The following is a 10,243-nucleotide window of genomic DNA, read 5'->3' on the forward strand; positions in this document are numbered from 1 at the left end:
TTAGTGTTACATTTGTGTTGTTTAGCATAATAAGGTTAAAGCATCCAAGAATGTCATAAATGGACTTTTCAACGTGGAATGACAAATCCAAAGCCAAATACATGTTGACAACGTCGTCTAGTTAACTGTATCACTGAGCACCGAAATCCCTACTCACGCGCTTCCGGTTGTCCTACTGGACGTCGAGCAATCATAATATCTTTTGCAAACAAAATGCAACCATAAAAAAGACAATGAAATAGCATACAAAACATAAAAGAAATACAATAAAACCCAGTAGTGGGGATCAGAAAACAATTCCTTTATTCTCTTCTGTTTCAATATAATTAATATGATAAACTATGGCAAGCCGTTCTCGTCAAAACTATGCATAAATCATTTTTCGAAAAATTTACACACTGAGAATTACAACAAAGCACACTAAGAATTAAAAATTACACACTTAGAATTAAAAATTACACACTGAGAATTAAGAATTACACATTGAGAAATAAAAATTACACACTGAGATTTCATAAAGACGCACTGAGATTACAAAAAAGAAAAACACAAACTGAGAATTGAAAATTACACACTGAGAATTGAAAATTACACACTGAGATTTCAAAAAAGACACATTGAGAATAAATAAACTGAAAACACACACTGGGAATTTGAAATTACACACTGAAAATTAAATTACACCCTGAGATTTGTGCGCACTTTTTGTGCGCAGCTATCTAATTAGCATATTAAATCTGAATCTATGACAGGATTAAAACAACTAGGGTACAGAACTCGTTAGTCCTTCGATTTGGTTGCAAATTATTTATAACAAAAAAACTTTAGAAATACAAGAACAAAAAAACTACCCAGTTACTTTTACAAAATATAACCAAATGGTGAAAAACTTTATTAAAATTAAAAGAAAATATTGGACAATCTGCAAAAAAAACACCCAAAGAATGCGAAATTTTTACTCAAGCATATAAAAAAGAATGTGGTATGATTGCTAATGAGACAACTGTCCACAAGAGACCAACATGACACAGACATTAACAACTATAGGTCACGCATTGTCTATTATAGCATACAAACGTAACAAAAATATAAAAGATTATCTTGCGAAATTAGAGTAACATTTGAAAGACTTTTGAAAATGGATCCACGGTTTTATGTTAAAAAAATCCCGATACACTGGTGGTAATGATCTGAATTATAAGCAACACACTTATGAATATGAGCGATGTTAAGTCTTGAAATTTATAACGAATGATGGTTGAGGAAATCGCATTTCATTAAAATGGGGGGGGGGGGGGGGCTCTATGATGACAAAAAATCTTGAGATCAAGATATTAATCTGTTGAATTATTCATCTCATGAATATTCGTTAGTAATTTGCATATTAATCACGGTGTATTTTTGAAATCTCAGTGTGTGTTTTTCATTTTATTTCATTTCAGTGTGTCTTTTTAAAATCTCAGTGTGTAATTTTGAATTCTCAGTGTGTGTTTTTTATTTTTTTAAATCTCAGTGTGTAATTTCGATTTCTCAGTGTATTATTTTAGGTTTTTTAAATCTCCGTGTGTATTTGTTTTTTCGAAACAAGGGTTTAAACAGAGTTTTGACGAGAACGGCTTGCCATAATAAACCGTTTAACATATGACCTAAAGGCCCTCGTGCTGATATTGGTATTTCTCTAACTCTATGGAAATTTATCCCTTTCCGAACCCATTGTATAAAAATTTTTAATCAACGTGTGGTTGCTGGTGATCTCAAAAGATCATTGGATGATTTTGAGGGTCATGACCTTTTTAGCTAACTGAATGAATCAAAAAACGATAACAGGTGTTAATGAAATTGACAACTTCGTGCAATGTGAAAGGCACTCGAAGGGGATTTTCGGTTAACAAAAAAAGAAAAAGTCTTTTTAATCATTAGAGAAACAGATTCTTACATAGTTACTCGTGGATTATCGGATTTATCCAATCTCGATAGTTAAATTATAAATTTTAAAGTCCTCGCCGAGGCGGCTCGGACTTTAAAATTGATAATTTAACTATCTCGATTGGATAAATCCGATAATCCACTGGTATCAATGTAAGAATCTATATTTATACTGCACTCGTTCTATTTGAGCAGTCAAAATGCGTTGACCGTATATTTCTATGTCATATACAGTCACTGACCTGATATCACTTTTCCTCATGAATATTTTAATAGAGTTTGTCGAAATTATATTTAATTATTCATACGACCTTTTCGACCTGTTCTTGTTTCCAATGTTAGCAACGATGTGTTTAACGACTCAAACTTGTTTCTTTTACAATATTTGGGAAAACATATTTCACTTATTAATATTTTTTGTTTGCAAACAATAAATCATTATGTTTTATGTTTATTGTTGATATTTTAGTCTGTAATCGAACGAATTCGTTCACCATTGATTGCGTAATGATGTACATTTCATCGTGTTGTATCTTTCTCCACCTGTGTGATTTGAGGCCTTTTTTTAATAAGGGGGGATTTTTCCCAATACTTTAATCAAATAAATAACATAAACACACTAAACAGCAATTGAATTTTTTCTTTTAGATTGCAGTATAAAGACAATAATAGTGCATTGACTTGACATATCACCGATATATCACCGATATAAGGTTTCGGCCCGAAACCGGTAAAATGCTCGACACAGCCTCGTATTTCCCCGTTTCTAAGCCTCATCCTTATATCGTTGATATGTCAAGTCAATGCACTATTATTTTAGTGTTGGGGAAAAAGAGACGGTGGTTGTTCGCCATCTCTAAGTGTATCGCTTTTGAGTAAAACTTTGAAAAAAAAATAATTGAAACAAACGTTTTTGAAATATTTTATTGATAAATACAATGTAGACTTAGTCTACAATATTTTCACTCTTATTAAAACAACCGCACGTTTGAAAATATCACTAAGCTGTACTTAAATACATGCAGTTTTGTTTTAATGACCATCATCTTTTATAAATAAATATGATGAATCGACATCGAAGAGTAAATGACGCGTTTTTTTTTTATAAATACAAATAACTTCTAACTTTAAAAAGCAACAAATTTCAAATTAATGCAATTACAGCAATTATTTGAACGTTTGGTTGGTGTGATTATATGTCTATATTTCAGAGCGGTACGAACTATAGAAAGTGTCACGTGGGTTAATCTAATACTTATGTTTGAATGTCCATGAACTGTACAAGCTACATGTTTTGTATCCTGTTATATTAATTCACACGTTATACAACAATATTTCTTTCTGCCGTCATATTTTTCTAACCATATATTTGAATCGTATCAAACCTATCTGACCTATAATTTTTAATTAAATTACATGTATGTTTCATAAGTATCGAAATTCGTATTGTTGATTGGCTGACCACAATCGCAAGGCCTTTAAAAACCCCCATTTCATTTCCGTATAACATACATTGTATACCAGTTATGACTTCACGTGTAACCATTGACAAATAATTTATAGAAAAAACCCACAAAACTTTGATATAAACTTTATTTTACGAGTGTAGCGTACAAATGTAATGATAAGAATTTAATATTATAAAAACAATATCAATAAATTACATAATCGGTTCACAAATACTTTAGTTATTTATTTTGGTGGGCTCCTGTCTAATACACTTATAACTTGCATTTTCTGTTTATTCAGCCAAGGCTCCGTGTTGAAGACCGTATCTTGACCTAGATAATGGTTAATTATATATAATGTGACTTGGATGGAGTATTGTCTCATTGGCACTCATACCACATCTTCTGGCCTATATCTTTGGTGTGGTTTGACTTGCTCAGGCTTTATTTTTATATGTTTTGTTTAATGAACTGTTGTTTTTACTCTGCTGGTCTTTTTTTCCATTTAAGCCGTTATAGTGTGATAAGTTTATTTTCGACTAATCACTTTGAATATCCCTTCGGTATCTTTCGTCTTGCATCTTATTCATGCATTAAAACGTTTAATCCCGCTGCAAATGTTTGCACCTGTCCTAAGTCAGGAATCTGATGTACAGTAGTTGTCGTTTGTTTATGTAATATATACGTGTTTCTCGTTTCTCGTTTTGTTTATATAGACTAGACCGTTGGTTTTCCCGTTTGAATGGTTTTACACTAGTAATTTTTTGGGGCCCTTTATAGCTTGTTGTTCGGTGTGAGCCAAGGCTCCGTGTTGAAAGCCGTACTTTAACCTATAATGGTTTACTTTTTAAATTGTTATTTGGATGGAGAGTTGTCTCATTGGCACTCACACCACATCTTCCTATATCTATCAATATTTGTTTTTTGTTTATTTTATTAATGTCTTTGCTCGATATTTATTAAATACGATTTACCATAATTGCATTTTTCAGTATATTCATATCAAACGCAATCACGGCAGAAAATATTGACAAATATAATGCATTTGTTATTTTTTGTACCTGCCCATGTTAAAATGAGGATACATGTAGATAATGATTTGAAGAATTATACACTGATTCGTTGAGGAAAATTCGTTCTCCGAAGTAGATCTATTAGGCATCATCGAAAGACAGCTACACTATTTGGTCACATAAAAGACTAGAATCAAGCTGGCAGACAGTTTTAGCAGCTAAACAAGATAGCAGCAATACGTTTTAGAAATCCTAGCCGTTTGACTATTAAACAATGTACAGATATATGTAGACCTTGTTTAGGACATATTTCATTTAGTTTCCTTGTACGCAATATCTGAAGAAAAATTAAGTGTCCATTTTAATGCTGGGCGTTGATCAACAACCACAATCATTAACGTGCAACCCAGTTTTTTATTGGAGTATATTAAGGAGAAAGAAGAATATCATTAACGAACATTGTATTATTAGATTGTCCGTAAAAGGTCAATTAAACCGACAAATTAATGGCTATACATATGAGCATTGTTTTTCCTTATATTGACATATAAAATATAATTATATAAATAGCCTGACGATCACTCTATTCTATAAATAGCCTTACGATCACTCTATTCTATAAATAATTCATGAAGTTGAAGAAATAAAATAAAAATCATCAAATCTTTGAAAACCATGTGAGAAAAATCAGCATAATTCCACTAAACACAAGGCTCTCAATAGCCTGAATTGCTAAACTATATTCTTGTATTTTAATCTTTCATCAAGATTATTTCTAATTCTTAATATATATTAATGAGTGGCTTAATCTGCTCTTTGCATGTTCTTTGTACATGTATCTGTCGTATTGTCTTTAGCTTAAGTTTAGCTGAAAGGATTCTGAATCAGCAGTTTCTAAGGATTTTCTTTATAAACAAGTTCTGAATTTTTTTCTTCAAAGGACAATACTTCCGGATTCTTAATTCTTATTTGTAGATCTTACTTTGCTGAACATTTTTTCTGTAACAGTTCATCTTTATCTATAATAATATTCAAGATGATAACCAAAAACTGCAACGTTTCCTTGAAATTACCAATTCAGTGGCAGCAACCTAACAATGGGTTGTTAGCTTTGTCTGGAAATTTCAGAGCTAATACAACTTGCCCTAATGAACATGTTAACCCCCATGTAAGAGTTGCTCTAAATACTTTAGTTTTTGAAATATGAGCCAAAAACTACATTTCACCCCATTGTTTTATTTTTAGCCATGGCGGTTATTTTTTTTGACGAAACAAAAAATAAAATAAAAAGTGTATTCTAGTTACCCTAAGGATCATTCAGCTTAATAAGATTAATTGGTTCCGTAGTTTCACAGAAGAAGATTTTTTTCAAAGCTAAAATATATGATAAACAAATTGTGTAAAATCATTCTTAAACAGCAATAACCCCTTCAGGGGTCAATTGACAAATGTGGTCATATAAACTTATTTGTAATTCTGACTTTGTAGTTTACAGTTTATCTTCTTCTACAGCAATATTCCAGATAATAACGAAAAACTGCAAAATTTCCTTAAAATTAAGATAGCAGCACAACAATGGGTTCTTTAAAAAATCTTATAAACATGTCAGGGCTGATAGAACTTTAACCGCACGTCCGACATAAGCAAAACAAAACTGCATTTTACCCTTAATAAAAGACATGGCGGCATTTTGTGTGATTTATATGTGCAAGTACTCTTTCATGTACTCTGAAGAGGAACATTAAATCAATGCCTCGTGTAGAAAGAGTGCCAAGATCTCTGCAATTAAAAAAACTTTGCAAAATCTCTTTTAGGGGTACAATGATCGCCGATCGTGCGGTAAAATGTGTATCTCTTTTCAATATATTCTAATATTTCAATGACAGTCCAAATTGCCTTCATTTCCATTTCGTATGCCCTGCTTTTACAAAACCTGTCTGTTGTATATATTTTAAATATACCTGAAATATTTGCCACTGGACGTTACGCAATCAACAATCAATCAAGATATCATTTCGAAAACCTTTTTTTTTTTATTAACGATTATCTTAAAGAATTCACCAATCATCTCCTTGGGAAAAGACAATTTTTTTATTAATGTGATAAAAAGGGGAGGAACCACTCTGTGTCCTGTTCAGACGAAGGCCGTCAACGTGTGATATTTACGTAAAGAATTTTATTTTAGAATTAATGTCAAAAGTCGTCTATATATATATATAAAATGTCATTATTAATTGGTTTTATGAAGAAAAAAAACACCATGTTATCTGTTATAATGTATATACGTATTTGCAAAACAAGGAAAAGGGGAAATAATTAAACAATAATTTATATATACTGTAATTCATGTCCATATGTGATAAAGGTCATCTGTAAATCAATGTTCCTGTCAGTTAAACACATCAAACCGTTATCATGACATTATAAACCACACGGATTTTGTGTTACTTTGTCAAATCAGAAAATGAATAGATATGTATTTTTTGCATCAATTGTGATAACGTTGTGTGGCTTCGGTGAAAGTATTCTCGAGTTAGGTACGTTTAAATATTTTATTAGAATGTAAATATCACCCAAAATTGAAAGAGATAAAAGCATTTGCTTAAAATTAATGCACACAAAGGATTCCTTCTTTTGATATTTATAATTAAATCAGAAAATATTTTTTAAAGACACAAGGCTTATAGTTCTGTCAGCCAGCGCATAATTCTTCTTTACAAGACACAGCATTTGAGATCGAAATAAAATAGATGATAAACAAAATGGAAGATTATGGAAAAAAACTTGAAAAGTTTTTTTTTTTTTTTTTTATTTCAATATTTTAATTGATTATTTTCATGCTAGTCAGAAGTTAATTTGATTATATTTTTTTGCAAAACGATAAAATAAAGACTAGTAACTCTCTGTTGTGGAACATAAATATAGTCACAAGTCACAGTCGTACATTGTATCAAAATACATAACATTTATTCAAAAAAAGCAAGGCTGGCATATCTGTTCTCTTGATTGTACTGTGTTCAACTACGAGTAGATCTTGTATTTTTCATAAATATTGCTATTATCGTTCAACATAATAGTTATGCTAAAAGCTTTTTAGGTTGTAGATTACAATACAAGGAGATAACTCTATACAAATAAGCTTAACGTTTTAACAGCCACATTCTTTTGTTTAGAATATATTGCAATTTTTTAAAATGATAAAAACTAGTGTTTGTCAAAATGATGTATGTCTAAGTCTATTTGTTCGAAAAAATGTGTTATAATTTATAACACAATCAAACTGCTTAACCAACCCCCAACCCCCTCTTTTCTCTTTTCTGGAAAATCTTATCAATCAGATCCGATACTTTGCTATAAAAATATTCTTTAAGTTAACTAAAAAGACTCATACAAAAACAACCAATTGAAATCAAGAAAAAAGACGAAAATATATTTGATAAAGTTCAAGGATATTTGTTTACATGAAATGATAAGTATTATCAATTCAGCGCTTTTTTTGAATAATTTATCAACTTTTGCGTGTCATGCGGTATCATGCACTGACCATGCTTTTGAATAAGTTGTGAAACTTCAAGTTACATTAATAATTCGTTTCGGGATTTAAAAAGACAGAACATAAACTTAAATTATAAGAAGATTATAACTTAACTAGAATTAAGACAGTAGTTGTTTTAACTTTATGTGGTAATGGTTTTGCTCATTGGTGTAGAAAGTACGGCGGTTTATGTTTGAGGACTGTACACCATTTCATATCTTTTCATTGCCTTTTCATAGAACTTTTTTCTTAAACGAGATATTTTTTTTGCCACGAACTTTTTTGTTTTATTGATAAAGAATTTATAAAGGACGAAAAGACTTCGCTTTTGCTATATAAATCCTTCAGATGTATCTGAAATAACTTAACACATCGAGAAGTAATATTTGTGTTGGCACAATGCAGTCATGACATGGCGATTACCATTGGTCGATTTTGCATGCTCTATAGAAAATGAACCTTATAAATCAAAATCAATGATAAGTTTGGAGACCCTTTATACTATAAAATATATCAGCAAGGAATGACAAGTATTTTAAGTCAACTAGATTTTTTTTTACAAAATTTTTCTTAGTAAATACATGTTATCTACAAATTTTTCTTATTTTTTTCGAATATTTATTACGCATTTTCTTATAGAATAAATTTCATGTAAGGACTTACTTCTATGTTATTCGTTCTTTTCTGGTTAAACGCAAATCTATAAAAAACAAAAAAATAAAACAAAATATTTGTTACGCTCTTTAAGTGCAATGTATTGATGTATAGGCAATATACCATTTAAGATAGGTTTCAACTGTTTATGTAAAAGTTGAAACTGAAACGTTAAAAACAAACGATGGTCTCACCATAGCTACAATACGTGAAACAGACAACGATTTACACATGCATTTCACACATAAAAAACATGTATAAGATTGCGCGACATAAACAACATGACATGTATGCCAAACTTGTAGCATTTTCATTTAAAGAGAAAATCAATCCACATATTGATGATACTCTATTATTTGTTTTCAGGCAACAATTCAACTAATCCAAATGGAACAGATTTTAACAGTTATACAGAATTGTTTAGTATGATCAGTGACTCTCTATGTTCAGCTTGTGGCAAAGGGAACAAAAAGTGCCCAAAGTTTTGTATAAATACACTGGCTCCTTAATCAATTGTCGATGCTGCTTCAATATATGAAATAAACGAAATTGTAGAACGTTTTATTTACATGTACAATTGTTTATGGATGTGTATATTACTTAAAATATGAAATTCGCATGCCTCTACATATAAACTGTTTATATTCACAATTTTGAATATATATAATTATGTAGAACTAGTTTGTATTTTTTTTAATTCATAGTCTTTAAATGCCTTACAAGTCAGGAATAAGATACATGTTATCCATTGGTTTGATGTTTTGAGCTTTTGACTTTTTCATTTGCTAAGGGACTTTCCGTGTAGAATTTTTCTCGAAGTTTGGTATTTTCTTTATTTTACGTCTTCTTTTTGTTATATTTCATCATCAGCCAAAAACATACAGTAAAAATGTCAACTGAGAATACGTTTAAACAAATGTAAATGTGAAGGTAACAGTCAAGGGCAATGCGATGACAACATAGATTAACCAAATTAAACACCTGTTTCAAAGTGACTACGAACACACGTATACTACACACGTACACATGTTGTGTTATCAATCAATTCAAAAGAAGTTCCGGTAATTGTGGGCGTTACCAATAATAAAAAAATGGCTCAGTTTTGTGAAAAACATCGACCTTTCCATGTATATAATGATCTGAAATTCGATTGCAATTATATATACATGTATAAACTATTAAACTATTAATATATACATTTTTATTACAACATACTAGTTGCATACAATATTTATAAAGAAATGGTTTATATTTTATAAATCAACGTCTTCCTTTGAGATATAGTGCATTATCGTCATAAAAATAAAGTATAACTGTCATTTAGAATATGTTTTAACAAATGCAAGTGTGAATGTCACTATCAAGGACAGTGATGTGACAACATAAATTTATCAAGTTAGAAACATATTCAAAATATAAAACAGAAACACGTACAGCACATGTTCGTATTTTGTAAAATCGACCAATACAGAAGAAGTTTCGGTTATGAAGGGCGTTTCTAATATCTAAAAGACGTATTGGACGAAATATATCGCCAACTAACGTGGAGATGTTAGATAAGCGATATTTGTTAAAAAGTGGGAAGTTTGGCTAGCCATGCATTAAACTAGGTTCAACACACCATTGTATTTCTTCTTAAAAAGTCCTATATCAAGACAGAAATATGC

General features: G+C 30.6%; 1 long non-coding RNA gene across 1 annotated transcript; it reads left to right on the forward strand.

Moving 5' to 3' along the window:
* Nucleotides 1-6,764: 6,764 nt before the first annotated feature.
* Nucleotides 6,765-9,246, forward strand: LOC134693754 (uncharacterized). The gene is made up of 2 exons (XR_010102462.1): nt 6,765-6,924; nt 8,943-9,246. It is a non-coding gene; the product is annotated as an uncharacterized LOC134693754 (long non-coding RNA).
* Nucleotides 9,247-10,243: the final 997 nt, after the last annotated feature.

Source organism: Mytilus trossulus, chromosome 12, assembly GCF_036588685.1.
Source record: "Mytilus trossulus isolate FHL-02 chromosome 12, PNRI_Mtr1.1.1.hap1, whole genome shotgun sequence".
In the NCBI taxonomy this organism is placed as follows: Eukaryota; Metazoa; Mollusca; class Bivalvia; order Mytilida; family Mytilidae; genus Mytilus; species Mytilus trossulus.